Source organism: Balaenoptera musculus, chromosome 12, assembly GCF_009873245.2.
Source record: "Balaenoptera musculus isolate JJ_BM4_2016_0621 chromosome 12, mBalMus1.pri.v3, whole genome shotgun sequence".
In the NCBI taxonomy this organism is placed as follows: domain Eukaryota; kingdom Metazoa; phylum Chordata; class Mammalia; order Artiodactyla; family Balaenopteridae; genus Balaenoptera; species Balaenoptera musculus.
Window position 1 is genome coordinate 39,214,030 of NC_045796.1, and position 14,709 is coordinate 39,228,738.

A 14,709-nucleotide genomic window follows, 5' to 3' on the forward strand; every position below is an offset into this window, starting at 1 on the left:
AATAGGCTTTTTAATGCTTATTATGGAGAATCCAGACCCCCTCTCACTGAAGACAGAAACAAAATCAGCCCTCATACTTGAGTATGAGGTAGTTGTATTATGATTTGTGAAGTAGTTTCAACAAGGAGGATTGAAATACATACGAGGAAGAATGAGTAAATAGACTATGACTATTTATTCCCTGTATGCATTCATAATGATATTTAAGTATTTCCTGTACCCATATTAGATAAATTATTTTAATTGCAGTTTATATTCAGAATGAAGTATTTTCTGAAAAAAATAAGAAACAAAATAATTTAACATTAAAACAAAGTGGTCTCTTGCAAACACCATAAATTAAGTTTTAATGAGAAGATCACACAGAGTGGTACAGGAAGTGAGATATTAGAAACAAGTTTTTCTTTTTTTTAAATTTTAATATATGGGAGGATTTTGACCAGTTTATTGGGGAATTACATAGCCTGAGTTTCCCTTGTGGCCTGAGATATACATTTAAGCATATAGAAGCAAAATATCCAGTAATTTTTTGGTAGTATGTATCCTAAAAGCCTACAAGATTTTTCTTTCAGTAAAAGTAAAGCTTAAAAAATTTCCAAATAATATCTCCTTCAATTCCAGCCTCTCCTGGGATTCCAAAAGAATATTTTAAAAATGATTTAGCAAATTGTGCCAATATGAATTCTTTTTATCAAGATATTTTAAAGTAGTAGTAATAACAGTTAAATTTATTCACTGTATTCTCATTTAATACTTACAACAACTCTTGAGGTAGGTATTATAATGCCCATTTTATAGAAAGGGAAACTCAGGATTGGAGCAGTTAAGTATCTTGGCCATGCTTACCAGTTAGTGCTGGAGCAAAGGCAGTAAGAAGTTCACCAAATAAAGCTCGCTGTCTTTAGCAACCTGCAAACTTTTTTTTCCAACTCTAGGAAATGCCGATTGTAGATTGCCGTAGTGTCTTTTTCTTTTCTTTTCTTTTCTTTTCTTTTCTTTTTTTCCTAATTCCTTTGAGATCATATTGCAGACAGGGATAAGAAAGGAGGAAATAAAGAAGATATACTATAAGTCTGATTCTCTTTTTTCTTGTAGAAATTATGCTTTCCTTCCTTCTTTCACTCAACAAATATTTAATAAGTGCATAACATTTGCAAGTAAATCTGCTAAATATTGGAGATAGGTCAGTATAAAAGACATGGCACTTGCTCTCAAAGACCTTAGAAAAGAGGCAAATAGACATTTATAATATACCATGTCCACTATCACAATAGAGCATGTACAAGGGCTCACACTAAGATCACAGAATGAGTATAGAAATTGTGTCTCTTTTGGTAGATTGGTATCCGTTAGAGATTTAGAACAGGGATGCTACAGACTTATGTAATAAGGTATTTGACCTAGATGCATTTAACATAGTTTTAAACAGGCTGGAAACTGGAACTCATAAAATTTTAACAGTGCTTTATCACTGAAGATACTTGCTTTCACAAGTGGCAGACCATCTAAAATAAAGAATTTATTGGTTTATCCAAATACAGTTCTAGAGTAAAGTGTCTTCGAGTTCATCTTGACCCAGGGGTTCAATGATATCATTAGGATGAGATTTATCTCTCCTCACTTTTAGACTCTGTTTCCTTGATATTGGCCCATGTGATTGCAAATTGGCCATATCAGATACTGCCTGCCCTACATCCTCTCTTATTCATGTCCTATGAGAAAAAGAATAGATTGGCTTCCTGAGAGCTCAAACAGAAAACCTGAATTGAGTCATATTGGTCCTTGTGGACTGGTTCCTGAGCTAACGTTTGTGGTGAGAGTAAGGGAATAATCTGATTGTCTTAGCTTAGGCCATAGGTCCTATCTTTTTAGCAGAACAATTAAATAAACTTTGTCCAAGATATTTGGACTGAAATTGGAAGGGTGAAGTTGATTCCCTCAAAGTTAAATTAGTATAATGAAACCACAATAAAATGGAATTGTTACTACATGGGAAAAAAATCCAACAATGTAAGAGTTCTTTTCAAGAAGTCATTTTTAAAAAATTTATTTACAGAATGGTATAAGGGACAACTCTTTTAGCTACCACCCATGATGAAAATACTTAAGTATTTTAGAAAAGCAACTCAACATAGGATAATGTAATATAATATAGGCCCCCCAAAAGCAAATGAAATTGAAGATTTCATTAATCAAAATATTATGGTCTAGAGTAAAGAGTGAAATCTTTCCACTATACCTTGTAGTTTTAGAATCTCACTTGGATAAGAGTCTTTAATTTAAGCAAAGATTTTTTTAAATAAACCAGATTATATTCAGAAGGGAGTACTTTGGAAATGTAGATATTTAATATGGAAATGAGAAACCAGGGTGGGTATCAACATGTTTATAACTTTGATGTGCCCTCTTATTTAGGTGTACTTACTCTTTATTATCCCTGAGGGTTGGGACTCAATAGTTGAAATTAAAAGACACTGTGGAATGGTCAAGATTATATAGGGAATCTTTTCAGTCAGTGAAGTCTACCATTCCAAGTGTTCAAGCAGAAGAGTGGGTATCTCTCTGAGATTTAATCCTATAAGAAGAATAATTATATTAAAGGAGACTTATAAGACTGTATTTTTCCAAAATTAAATATCAGGCTAAATGAAACTGATGTCTGGATTAACTTTTGAAATGAAGTCTTTTTATTATTGTGATTTTAATTTGGCCATTTGTCAAACTCCTAGCTGATTATTAAAAAAAAAAAAAAGACTTGTCAAGAGTTGATTCCAGAGTAAATGTTCACTGTCTTTAATTGTATATAACCTAAATTCACAATCTTTCTACTGTGTATCTACTGTAGCATAAAACATTATTCTGAATCTAATCAGAGCATGTTTTATTAATGTCTGAATAAACCCAGGACACTATGAGAAAAGGAAATAAAATATATAACATATATTGAAAAATGATTAATTGCCCTCAGGGTAAAGAAATATCTTGAAACATCTCAGAAGTAAAACTCCAATGACAATGAGCTTAAAGTAGAAGAGACAGTACAACAATTACTTATGATGCAAAAGTCAGGGAAAAAAGCTTTCAGACAGCAAAAGTTTTCAGGCTGGAAAATAAGAATTGTGATTATGTTTTAGGAAGTTTGTCTTTTACTTATGAAGGAGGCATGGAGGAGCATATATAATACTTCTGTAATCAAAAGAAGCTTTTTTTTTTCCCAGAGATGATTTCAGTTTCAGGAAAAAAGTGGAGCAATTATCTTAGTCAATTATAGTTCTGTTAGCTGTATTAATCTTAGAACATAAAGTCAAAAAGATGAACGAATGAAAAAGCTAATGCTAAAATACATCAGAAGCAGAGGCAGATAAAAATAATTGTCCTGAAAGATACTGTGGTGATGTAGAGGTGGGTAGATACTCAAGTTATACAAATCAAAGAACAAATTAAAAAAACCCAAAAAAACCAAACATGGCATTGAATATGTGAAATAAGTTTATCAAAGAATAGATGAAATGGGCCCTCTTCTCCCTAAAAATAAGTATATTCACTAAATTTACATTTATATTTATATTACTAGGAATTTATATTACTTGTTATTATTGCTCCACTATTCCTCATATGCAGTGCCTTGGTGGACATTTTTCAAGTAAATAGAGTCTTTTGAACTGGTGCTGCCAAGTGATTCTATAACTTTTTAGGAATAGAAACCTAAGAGTTCACTGTCTCCATTCTGAGGCTACTATTTCCCTGTTCCCCTTTTTACAATTGTTCTTCACCTTTTCACCCTTCTTCTCTATCAGCTGAATACCTTGCTTCCTTGTTCCCTTAGAAAATAAAAATTAGAAGACAGATCTCATGAGCTCTGACTATGGAATCCACTGACATTCTTCATTCATCTCCTTATGGCCTCTGCCTTCTTGGCTGAATACAATACAATACAATACAATACAATACAATACAATACATTAAAATGTTCATACTTACAGGAACAATTTTTTCACTTGTGCACAATATGCTATTTCCATCTGCTAACTCAGGAATGTTTCTCCAGCAATTCTTTCCTCTGCAAGTTCATTTTGACTTCTTCTACTGGTCATTCCCAGTAGCCTACAACGTGCTATAACATCTCTTATACATTAAAACACACGTCCTGTTGTTGATGGCAGTTCGTCTCAGATTATTGTCCCATTTCTCAAATCCCCTTTGGAGCTAAACTCTTTATGGGTTTTCTACACTCTTCTTCCAGTCTTTCATGTACTCACTGTATTTAGGCTTTTGAACCCACACAATTCTTGTCAAGGGCGCTACTGACCTCCACAACACCACATCCAAATGTGAATTCTCAGTACTCAAGAGCATTTGACAGTTGATCCCTCTTTCTTTACTCAGCCTCTTGGACAATACTTTCTCCTTTTAACATTCTGGTCACTCTTTCTTGGTCTTTTTTGCTTGTTTCCTCTCTTTCTTTCTGGCATCTAAAAATGGAAGCAACCCAGGGCTCAATCCTATGTCTCTTTCTCTGTATTCACTTCCTATGTAACCTCGTACAGTCCCATGGTTTTGATACCATCTTTAAGATAATGAGTCTCCAATGTATGTCTCCAGTTCTGATATCTCCCTAAACTCTACACTCATCTATCCACTTTCCTATTCCACATCTCCATTTAAATATCTATTAGACATCCCCAAATTAATATGGTTTATAAAAAACAAACTCAAATTTTCATATCCACATACCCTAGAATGTGTTCCCTACACTCAGCTCTCTTTCTCTTATGAATAAATTATCATATCATTCTTTTTTCTGCTTAGGCACAAATGTCTCTAATCACTAGTGACTCCTTTATTTCTCTTCCTCAACCTATTATTAAATCCTGTCACCTTCACCTTTGACATAGAGGGCCCTTTCTCACTATCTTTAAGAACTACGCTCATTCAGTTACCATCATCTCTTATTTCTGTAGGCGAGGTCATACTGTAACAACAACAACAATAACAACAACAGAAAACCTAAAAATTTCAGCAACTTTGACAAAGTTATTTCTTGTTCATACTACGTGGTAAAAAGGGGCTGAACTCATTATAGCTGTTGAGGCACGCAGGCCAATGGAGATCATACCTCCCTCTGCTTCAACCTTTATTGAGGCTTCCATCTCACTCAGAGTAAAATCTAAAGTCTCCACAATGCTGTAAAAGGCTTCATGAACTGATGGCTGCTGATAATTCCAGGGCAGCCCTTTTGTGCAGCAAGGTCATTAACTTGAGGTTCTAACCACATGTTCTTGCCATTTCTAATCATTTGTTTCTTGAATAAATTTCTTTCATTTCCAATAGTTTCAGCATTTGGGTTTTACAAATACGTGCAAATTTTAATTTGTGGTTTCAATTGAATTTTAGCTTCACTCAAGTTTTTATCAAAAAGACAGCTACAATCAACATGTGATGTCTTTTAGCTAGCAAGTGGTTTTAATACAATCACAGACAGAAAGCCAATTAATGTATGAGTTATTCTTCCTTACTTGTAGAGAGCCTGTAAAAATATAATGCAGATGAAAAAAGCCACGATTATAAACCTTTTCTTCTCACCCTGCTCATTTGGTGAATGATTCTCCTCTTTAATTTTGATCACATAGCTCAAATGAGGGTTCAAATCATCATCACTGATGTACCTGCCACTCTACCCGTGAGTGTGGATGCATGATCCAAGCTGAACCAGAGTCTTGTCCATGGACATTTTACAAAGGACAAAAGAAAGATGGTCTCTTCTTTTAAGGTGGTCAGATTAGGTAATGTGAGTCCAGGAAATGTCATTGGTTATGTTTACACCCTTGTTGTGACAGCCAGTCTTGAAAATAATGCTGACACATAGAAGCAAAGGATGAAGGTAGAATTTTAATGGTATTTCAACCCTATGATCCACGTGTCCCTGGAAACTACCATCCCCTGACCTCCTGCCATTAGGTTATATCATTTAGTTAATTCCTCTGTTTGTCTGAGTTAGTTTATGCTGGGATTCTGTTATTTCCAACCTATATGTTCATTACCAAATGAAATTTCCATACAGATTTAGAATAGGTATAGCATTATAAAAGCTATCAAATCAAGCAGGTAGATAAATTGTATCAAGGATTTTGTGTTTGATGGATCTCAGGTTGCTGCATGAATTCTTATAAGAGGAAAATAATTTTTCTCTGATATTTCTTAGGTGCTTGTTTATGGTAGTCTGCTTTAGACAGTGGAAAACAATACGTATATACTTAACCAGACTTAGAAAGGAAACTATATTTGTCTATTCAGCACTTGCTTGCCAGAAAACATCATGTTAATGTAATTAAAATTGTTTCTTTTTAGAAGTAGGGGTGACTCTCATTTGTTTTATTTTATAAATAAAATAGAAAACAAACCCAAATGATTCTTTTAATTTTATTCTGAGTTTAAACCTGCCTTTCTTTTTGATTTTCAATTTGAAAAGATGTCATTTTATAGCTGGAGTATAAAATTAACAACATGTTTCTCTCTCCAAACTATTAATAAACACAGTGAGTCAGCCCAAGACAAATTAGAGATAATACAACGTCCCATAATGCTTTTACATTTATTAGCTTCTCTAGTAACTGCAGTTAGAAAGAGCTCACTATCCTTTCTGTTACATAATAATCTGTACTTTATTCCTGTTACGTCTTTTTGCTATTTTTTTTTTTTCCTGGCAGCCCCTTGAAAACACATATCTTCTCTGTTATAATTTGCACTATCTATTATAGATCCAGGAGGTGTTAAAACCTATGATGATTGGCATTATTGAGGTAAACAGAGGAAATCAGAGGGGTTTGTAATCTAGAATTTAGCCTTAGGAAGTAAGTACTGAAAACATCAAATGCTTTTTTTGTTAGGTCTAAGTTTTGTTACATAACCTTGCACAATTTTATTCAACTATTTTATCTTAAATTACTGCTGTGTAAACTGTGAGCAATAATGATTTGCCATTACAATCTTCATGTGAAGATCATGGGGACTTGAATTATTTAAAAAATATTTGGAGTACCCACTATTTTGTGAGGAATATTTTAATTCTGATTCATCATGATGAGTTCAATTCAAACTAGTTTATAATTTATTGGATTACTTTCCTTGGGAGTCCAAGGGGAGGAATAAAGGATATTATCATGGCTTTCTCTCTTGATCTCTTTTTTCCCATCTCTCAGCAACGTATTGCTTACCTATAGTCTCATGTAATCTCTCTACACCTTGTTGCAAGATTATTTTTTGTAAGCTTAAGGCTTATATTGCCTTTAAACACTGAATCCCAAGGAAAATCATGTAACTCAAAATTCCCAGGGAATATACTGATTGGCAAAAGTTGGGTCACATGCTAGGTGTGTGGGCTGAACTGGGTTATGTTTCCCTCTGGTGGCTGAGTTCCCCTGAAAGGGGCAATATAGGTTAGGTCGAAAGAAGATGGAGAAAAGTCCATATAAAGCATGGAGAGAGAGCAGACTGGGGAAGAAAGGGAAGTACAGTTGGGAAGCCAGGTACTGATGAAAAAGGAAGCTGATTATTAGCTTTGAGGGCATACCTAACTTACACTTCATTTGGCAGATAATGGAAAGCCACTGAAAGTGTAAAAACAAGGGATTGACATGATGATGTATGTGTGTGTGTGTATAAATGTGTGTATACATAACATACAAATATTAACCTGTCAAGTGGGAAAGACCAAGAGAAATACTAGTTGGAAAACGATCTTAATAAATACTATAGAGTTCAAATCTATTAAAATAGTGCTGGTGAGAGATAAGGGGGGACCTGACCCAACATGATGTATTCAGAGAAGATAGCCATTCAAAACACTATAAAGGAAAATGACACACTGTATGGCAACCAAGGTTCAGAGCAAGACAAAAAAACCGAATCTGCTAAAACATTATTTTAGCAGATAATGTTCCCCAGAGAATTTTGAGGTCTCTGTTATTTCCTCTCTTTTAACTGGAAGAAGAATATTGTAGTAAATGAATATAAAATAATTACAGGGAAATGGATTTCTTCTCGTTATGATGACTTTAAATAACACGCTTGTTTTCATGTCAATATTTAAGTTGGCTGTTTAAGTCAGTTTTGTTAAATAATGTTTTGGGGAACCAAAGAATATTTCCCTTTTCTCGTTTGTTGACCACAATTAAAGTTCTTTTCATTAATTTTTAATGTGATTTCTTTGTTAATCAGGTTGCCTCTAGCTAAAAAAAGAAAAGAAAAAAAAAAAAAAGAATAGAGACCATATCTGTTTTGTTCAATACTGAATATGCAGAACCTAGAATAATGCCAGTATAAAGCAGATGCTGAATACATTTGTTCAATAAATAAAGGAAGCATCTTCTGTCAAAGAGAAGTATTTTTAGTTTTATATCCTTTAAAAAGGATTTGCCTCCTGTCAGTGAGGCAAATCACTTTGTCTTTCTCTATTCACTTTTGCTCACAGTGGTCATGTAGAGAAAAGCTAAATATTGTATTCCCAGTCTCCTCTGCTGTATGTGGAGTCTTAATTAGCTTCTCAAACACATTGCAGATAAAACCTATTAATCCTCTGACCTTCACTGAATTCAAAAGTTTTTTGTGTTAATTGTTTTGAGAGAATAATAGACAGTTTTGCTGTTAGAAAAGTCATGGCATCTCCTCTAGAAAAACAGTAGAACCAGAAAGAAGACTTGAAAGGATACTCGTATCTGAGCTGCCACCCTTTGCCATCATTACATGACAGAAGGAGAGTCACTTCTAAACTTTATGGAAACCATTTGTTTTCTTACAACTATAAAAACTGACTTTAACAATGATTTCTGTCCAAAAGCAGCACAATAGAAATTAGGTTGCTTGAGATAGTTGTAATTTTATATATTAAAGCCATAAGAGAAGAGAAACTAACATTTATATCCACACATTATTATTGCTTGCATTATTGCCTTAAAACTTCAGGATTCCCCTTTACATGAGATTGGCCCATTCACATCAACATTCATTTCTATTATAATGTTTTAACCACTCAGGTACTAAAGACAAACGGTCGAAAATTACCACCCACATTTCACAGATGAGCAAAGAGAATCACATATTCATTTTTTTTCAAGAGTAAAAGATCCTACTGCTTATACAAGAAGGCATCAGAACTTGAACTCTGTTCTGATTTCAAAACCAGGGTCAAAGCTTCAGTGATCGTCAGCAACTGGGAGCAAGGGGGTGCTTCAGGATCACCCAAGATCAAGGTGACATACATATCAGTTTGCATCTGTTGTAATGGTATAGTTATTAATCACACTCCCTTTCATTCTCAAAAATATTCAGTATAGACAATTGCATCCCCATCTAGGCAGGTTTTTAAATCATACTTTCCCAGAGATTTAGATATGTTGAGCACCAGACTCTATCACCCCCTGAGAAATTATGATTCAGCTGGCTTGGTATGGGGCCCATAGGTGATTCTAGGGTGATTCTTTGCTGCCAGATCTATTAGTCTGCTTGGGCTACCATAACAAAATACCATAGACTGGATGGCTTTAACAATATAAATTTATTTCTCACAGTTCTGGAGGTGATGAGGTAAGATCAAGGTGCCAGCAGTGTAGATTTCATTCCGAGTCTCCTCCTGGCTTGCAGGCAGCCACCATCTCACTGTGTGCTCAACATGGCCTTTCCTTGCTGCATATACATGAAGAGAGAATGCTCTCGGGTGTCTCTTCTCATAAGGGCACTAACCCCTTCAGATCAGGGCCCTAACCTCATGACCTCATCTAACCCCGATCACCTCCCAAAAGCCCCATATCCAAATATCAACATTTTGGGGGTTAGAGCCTCAACATATGAATTTGGTGGGGGGAGGCATAAGCGTCAGTCCATAACACCAAATAAAGAAAGCACTCATTAAGGCGCATGAAGGAAGTAGCCATGAGCAATGAAACAGAATACTCTCCTGGGAGTTGGAAGACTAAATGTGAGGTCTACTCCTGCCACTGGCTGCATGACCTTGAACAAGTCCCTCATCATTCCAGGCTTCTGCTTTTTCTTTTTAAACCAAGGAGTTGGAATAGCATCCGTGGCTCTTGGTTGAGATTGGGGGCCAGCCTGGGGAAAGGAGTATCTTGGGAGAGGACACTCTGTCAAATGACACGAGATTCCAGTAGGCACCTCCGTGGAAGTTGGGCGTGCATGAAGAAGTTTCTCTTTGACCATCACTGCTTTTAGAGTGCCAGTGTTGGTGATGGAAGAATGTCATCATCATCGCTTACCTTGAAGCTGGAAAAAGAGAAATTTGAAAACTTGGGTAGATAATCCTTCATTTCTCTTTCTAAAGCTAAACATTTTTTTAAACTTTATGATTGGTTTTAGCAACTTCTTGATTAAATAACTTGTCTGTCAGCTGCTTGGTTTGGCTACCCACAGACAAACAACACACACAATATGTGGAACAATAGCTGAAGACATATTTGATGATGTGAGCACAAACTGATTTTTTTAGTCCCTTTCCTACTGAGTTGCTGGAAGACAGTAGTGTGCGCATCCACCCTTCCTTGCCAGCTGGCTGGTATTCCTAGACCAGGAAAATAACTGCCACAATTACCCTACCCATTATGACAAGTTGCCTCTGGTCGAAATTATTACAGCATGTCCTTATTAGTGTCTGAACTCCACTTGCATTTGTGCATTACACCTACCCAGTCCTGGATGAGTAATTTTACTTGTGAGAGCCAAATAAGCAGAATGTAGAAATAGCCTTGGACAAAAATAGCTGCTGTTACAAATGTGATTTAAGGGCCGAAATGGTTCAGATCATCATCCTTGGTGTCTTTGTTTAACAGAGGCGGCTAGGAGGGGTTATTGGTCTCAGAGGTGGAATATAGCTGTTGCTCTGTTGGAAGAAAAGTCGCTCCTCTGGCGACTTTTGTCCAGAAGGTAAATACTGTAATATGAGAAACTGGAGAGGCGGTATGTGCGATAGGCAAGTTCAGCATTGAAAGCTCTTGGCAGGATTTTTCTTTCTGCCCCTTGTCAGCTGTCCTTTAGCATAGGTTGAAGGCAAGCGCTTTGCCTTTGACATTGCGCATTTAAATGCCAGCCTATGCAATTTACAGTACAAAAGGGCAAAGATACATGGGGGAATGAGGGAAAAAAATCTTCTCTCTTCCCATTGGTTGACCTTTTGGTTCTGCTTTATATAGACATTAAAAGAACCCCTATGACCATATTTCCAATCTTCAAAACAATCACAAAAATAACTCCTCATACAATGTTATTTATATACACTGCTCCTCCTAGCCTTCATGCATTAAAATATAAAGACTAATTTTCACCCCTAAAGACAGCCATTCCTGTCTCAGCTGAAAGTAAAATCAAATTGGATTCTGTGATGCTGGTGATGGGGTCAAAAAATTAATATCTGTAAAAATGTGTAAAAATAAAACCACAATTTCATATGTAGGAGTTTAGGTCAACAATACTTGCATCTGAAACGTATGTTTAACCTGCTTACCTCAGGTTAATTTAGAAATTTTCAAATTTTAAGAAATCAAAATGAAACAGGTATAAAAGTAAAAGTAAACCTGTTGATGGCATTGGTGCAAGGCAACTCTGCACTCTTGACAAATGATTTCTGTAATTCTTTCTAGATGTTCGTTCATTCATTCATTCATTTGTTTATGTGTTCACTTATTGAGTCTTACCATGAGAGTCAATCTTCTAGATGCTAGGCAGTAACAGTGAAAAGACCAAGCTCTTGCCCTTATAGAACTTCCCAGTCTAGTGAAGGAAACAGAAAATAAGTGGTATGTGTTATAACATCTTTGAGTGATAAGTGCTAGGAAGAATTATGAGGGTAAGGGAATAGAGAGTTAGGAAGGTGCTATTTCCACAGAGTGGTCTGGAAGCCCTCTCTAGGGAGCTGCTATCAGAGCAGAGATTTGAATGAAGTGAAAGAGTGAGCTGAGCACAAGGCAGTGGAAAAAGTTCCATGTGAAAGAAAAAGTAACTGAAAATGTCCCAGAGATCAAGGGACTGTAAAAGATGCAGTGAGGCTGGAATGGCATGAGCAAGGAGGGAGTGATAAGAGGTAAAATCACCAAACTGTGGAGATCTGGATTGTAAAGGTTTTTAATCCCAAGTCCAGTGGGGAGCTTTCAAAAGGTCTGAGTACAGATCAGTTTAAGCAATTACAAAAGTGAAAAAAAAATTAGAAGGAATGATAAACATACTAGTCATGTCCTCTGTTGGCTAGAAAAGTCGTTTAATTTGCCTCTTGCTCTGTCCCCTTGCCTCTAGTGACACTGTAGTCTCTGAATTTTGCATACAAAATTCTTCTCTTCAGAAAAGGAAAAGGCTAGTGCCATCTGATGGCCACACTTGTGAACATCAGTCTCTATCTTAGAGTATTTGCAAAAATGAAAGCATTCAGGCCTAAGGATAAGGAAGCTTTCAATACTACTCATCACCCTAGGTAAATGTATCTATTGAGTACATATAAAACTAGAACGAATTTAGAAACTCTGCTAAAATAGTGGCTGATGCTATTCTGTGCTACCTGCAATCTTTTAGTTGAGTCCGACTGATAGTTATTTTTGTCTATATATGTAATTCCATTCACATAGTGGGTATCAGACAAATTCTTATTCAGTTGAAATGAATCTAATGTATATTCATCAGTGACATACCATCTACCTTTCCTAAGTATATGACTGTAATCCCCTTGAATCCAGCAAGAGACTATATCGTGTTCTATTTATTGTAGTAGTTATTGTTGGAGTGTGATTATTTGGCTAGCACACGGACTTTTTTACATAGTGTTCACCTAATAAATATAAATAAATTTATAGGAAAGAAATAGCTATGTTTTAATGTTACATAGAAGTTTATCTCAAGGGCTGTGGACTCAGGCTGCCTGGATAAAGGGCATCCATATGACCTTATGGATAAAACTTAGTTTCCTCATCTGGAAAGACACTGACAGTTCTCACTTCATGAGGTTTTTGTGAAAATTAAATGAGAAAATGTAGGTCAGATGCCTAGTGCAGTATCTGGTATATTATAAGCAGTCAATACATAGTTCCTATATTTATCATTATTATGAGTTTTATTTATTCTGCTTGATATTCTGAAGGTCAAATTATGTTTCATGGAAAAGTTACGTATGAAAAAAATAAGTAGCTCCTAAAGATGGTTTAGTTGGATCATTCAACATGCATTTGACTGAATACCTTCTTTGTAGTAAGCACTGTTCTGGCATGTCCAACAAACATGCGCTTTACTAAGAAGAATTGAAAACTCCATGGCGGCAAGCTTCTGGGGGCTTAATCACTATGTTTCCAGAGCCTAGAGTGGCATCTGGCACAGAGTAGATGCTCAATACGTATTTGCTGAATGAATGAATGAAAAAGAACTCCATAAACATTAAAACTCTCTAGTTTTACTTCTTAGTCATGTAACTATTAAAAAAGGAACTTGATATAAATTAAGGTTTCTTGTACTTAGATGTATGTAAAACTGGAATGTGTGCAAAATTATATTATTGTCATTATATTTTTCCCTAGGAGAAGGATATCAGTATTAATGCTATCCTGAGGTACTGATTTTTCAGCAATGATCAAAAAATTCTTGCATTACTAATTGGGAGAAGGATCCTTAAAGAGAGGAATTTTGGTACAACTATTATGCAAATTACTCAATTTGTTTATATTGGCTTTTTCCCTAATACGTACATGTGTATTAAAATGTAACTCACACGTATACTTTCTTATTTCCTATTCAGCCAAAACTCATCTCCACAGCATATGCGCTCAAGGATTCATTTTTCTGAGACTTAAGAAAAGTTGATATTTGCATATACATTTACTATCTATTAAATAATCTCAAGACAGCATCAACTACTTGCTAATATTCAACATATGTCCATGGAAGTGCCCCTTTAAACAGTGAACTTCAGACTATCAGAGAAATGTGAAAATTTTTATACTCTAACTCAGTGCTAATCACAAAGACCCAGCATGGGTTCACCAAAATCAAATAAGGCATGTAAAATTAACCTTAATTCTTTATCTGATAGTGAACTGGAAGATTAGAGAGATTATGTACACTTGGTGAATGTGTAGCAAATCTTTTGAAAAGGTGCCTTGTGATACGTGATTAAAAGGGAGAGAATGGACTGAATACAAGGGACAGCTAGTAATCCTTTGGACTTCTACTTACCAACTCAATAATAAACAACTCTCAACCTGGCAGACATCTCTAGGGATGTGTAGAGACCTGCACCATTACTTGAGAGTTTCTGGATTTAGTTATCCTTGATAAAAAGATCGAATTGTGGCACTATTATGTATTTCTTTATTTGTAGGAGGCTTATTCATGACTCATCAATGGTTTATGACACATTTGCTATCATAATAGGCCAGGACATCTTCAAAGTCAATAACATTTATAACAATTTTATGTGGAAGAATGCTTGCTGGGACCTATATTCACTTGCCAGCTGGCTATATCAAACACCACTCTGTCTGTTGTTGATTGCTTTCCATACAGTGCCCTAGTTATTCTTGCAGAGTTTACTTTTTTCAAGGCTGTGAAGTCATCAATTCAATCGTATCAGAAAGAATTAATGCTTCTTTCTGAGTGCTTTAGTTACTCCTAAGTAATCTCAAGTCACAGCATTGTACTCTTAAAAGAAAATTTTCTCTCTCTCTTCTT

At 35.5% G+C, this 14,709-nt stretch overlaps 1 protein-coding gene and 1 long non-coding RNA gene across 2 annotated transcripts in view; one reads left to right on the forward strand and one right to left on the reverse strand.

Annotated features, from left to right (window-relative positions):
* LOC118905102 overlaps nt 1-917 on the reverse strand; it is a 56,764-nt gene extending 55,847 nt beyond the window's left edge. The window contains exon 1 of the long non-coding RNA XR_005022162.1: nt 847-917. This is a non-coding gene — a long non-coding RNA (uncharacterized LOC118905102). The remainder of the gene's footprint in view (nt 1-846) is intronic.
* Nucleotides 1-14,709, forward strand: part of TRDN (triadin) — a 370,489-nt gene that overhangs the window by 194,167 nt on the left and 161,613 nt on the right. The gene's annotated exons all lie outside the window — the stretch shown is intronic.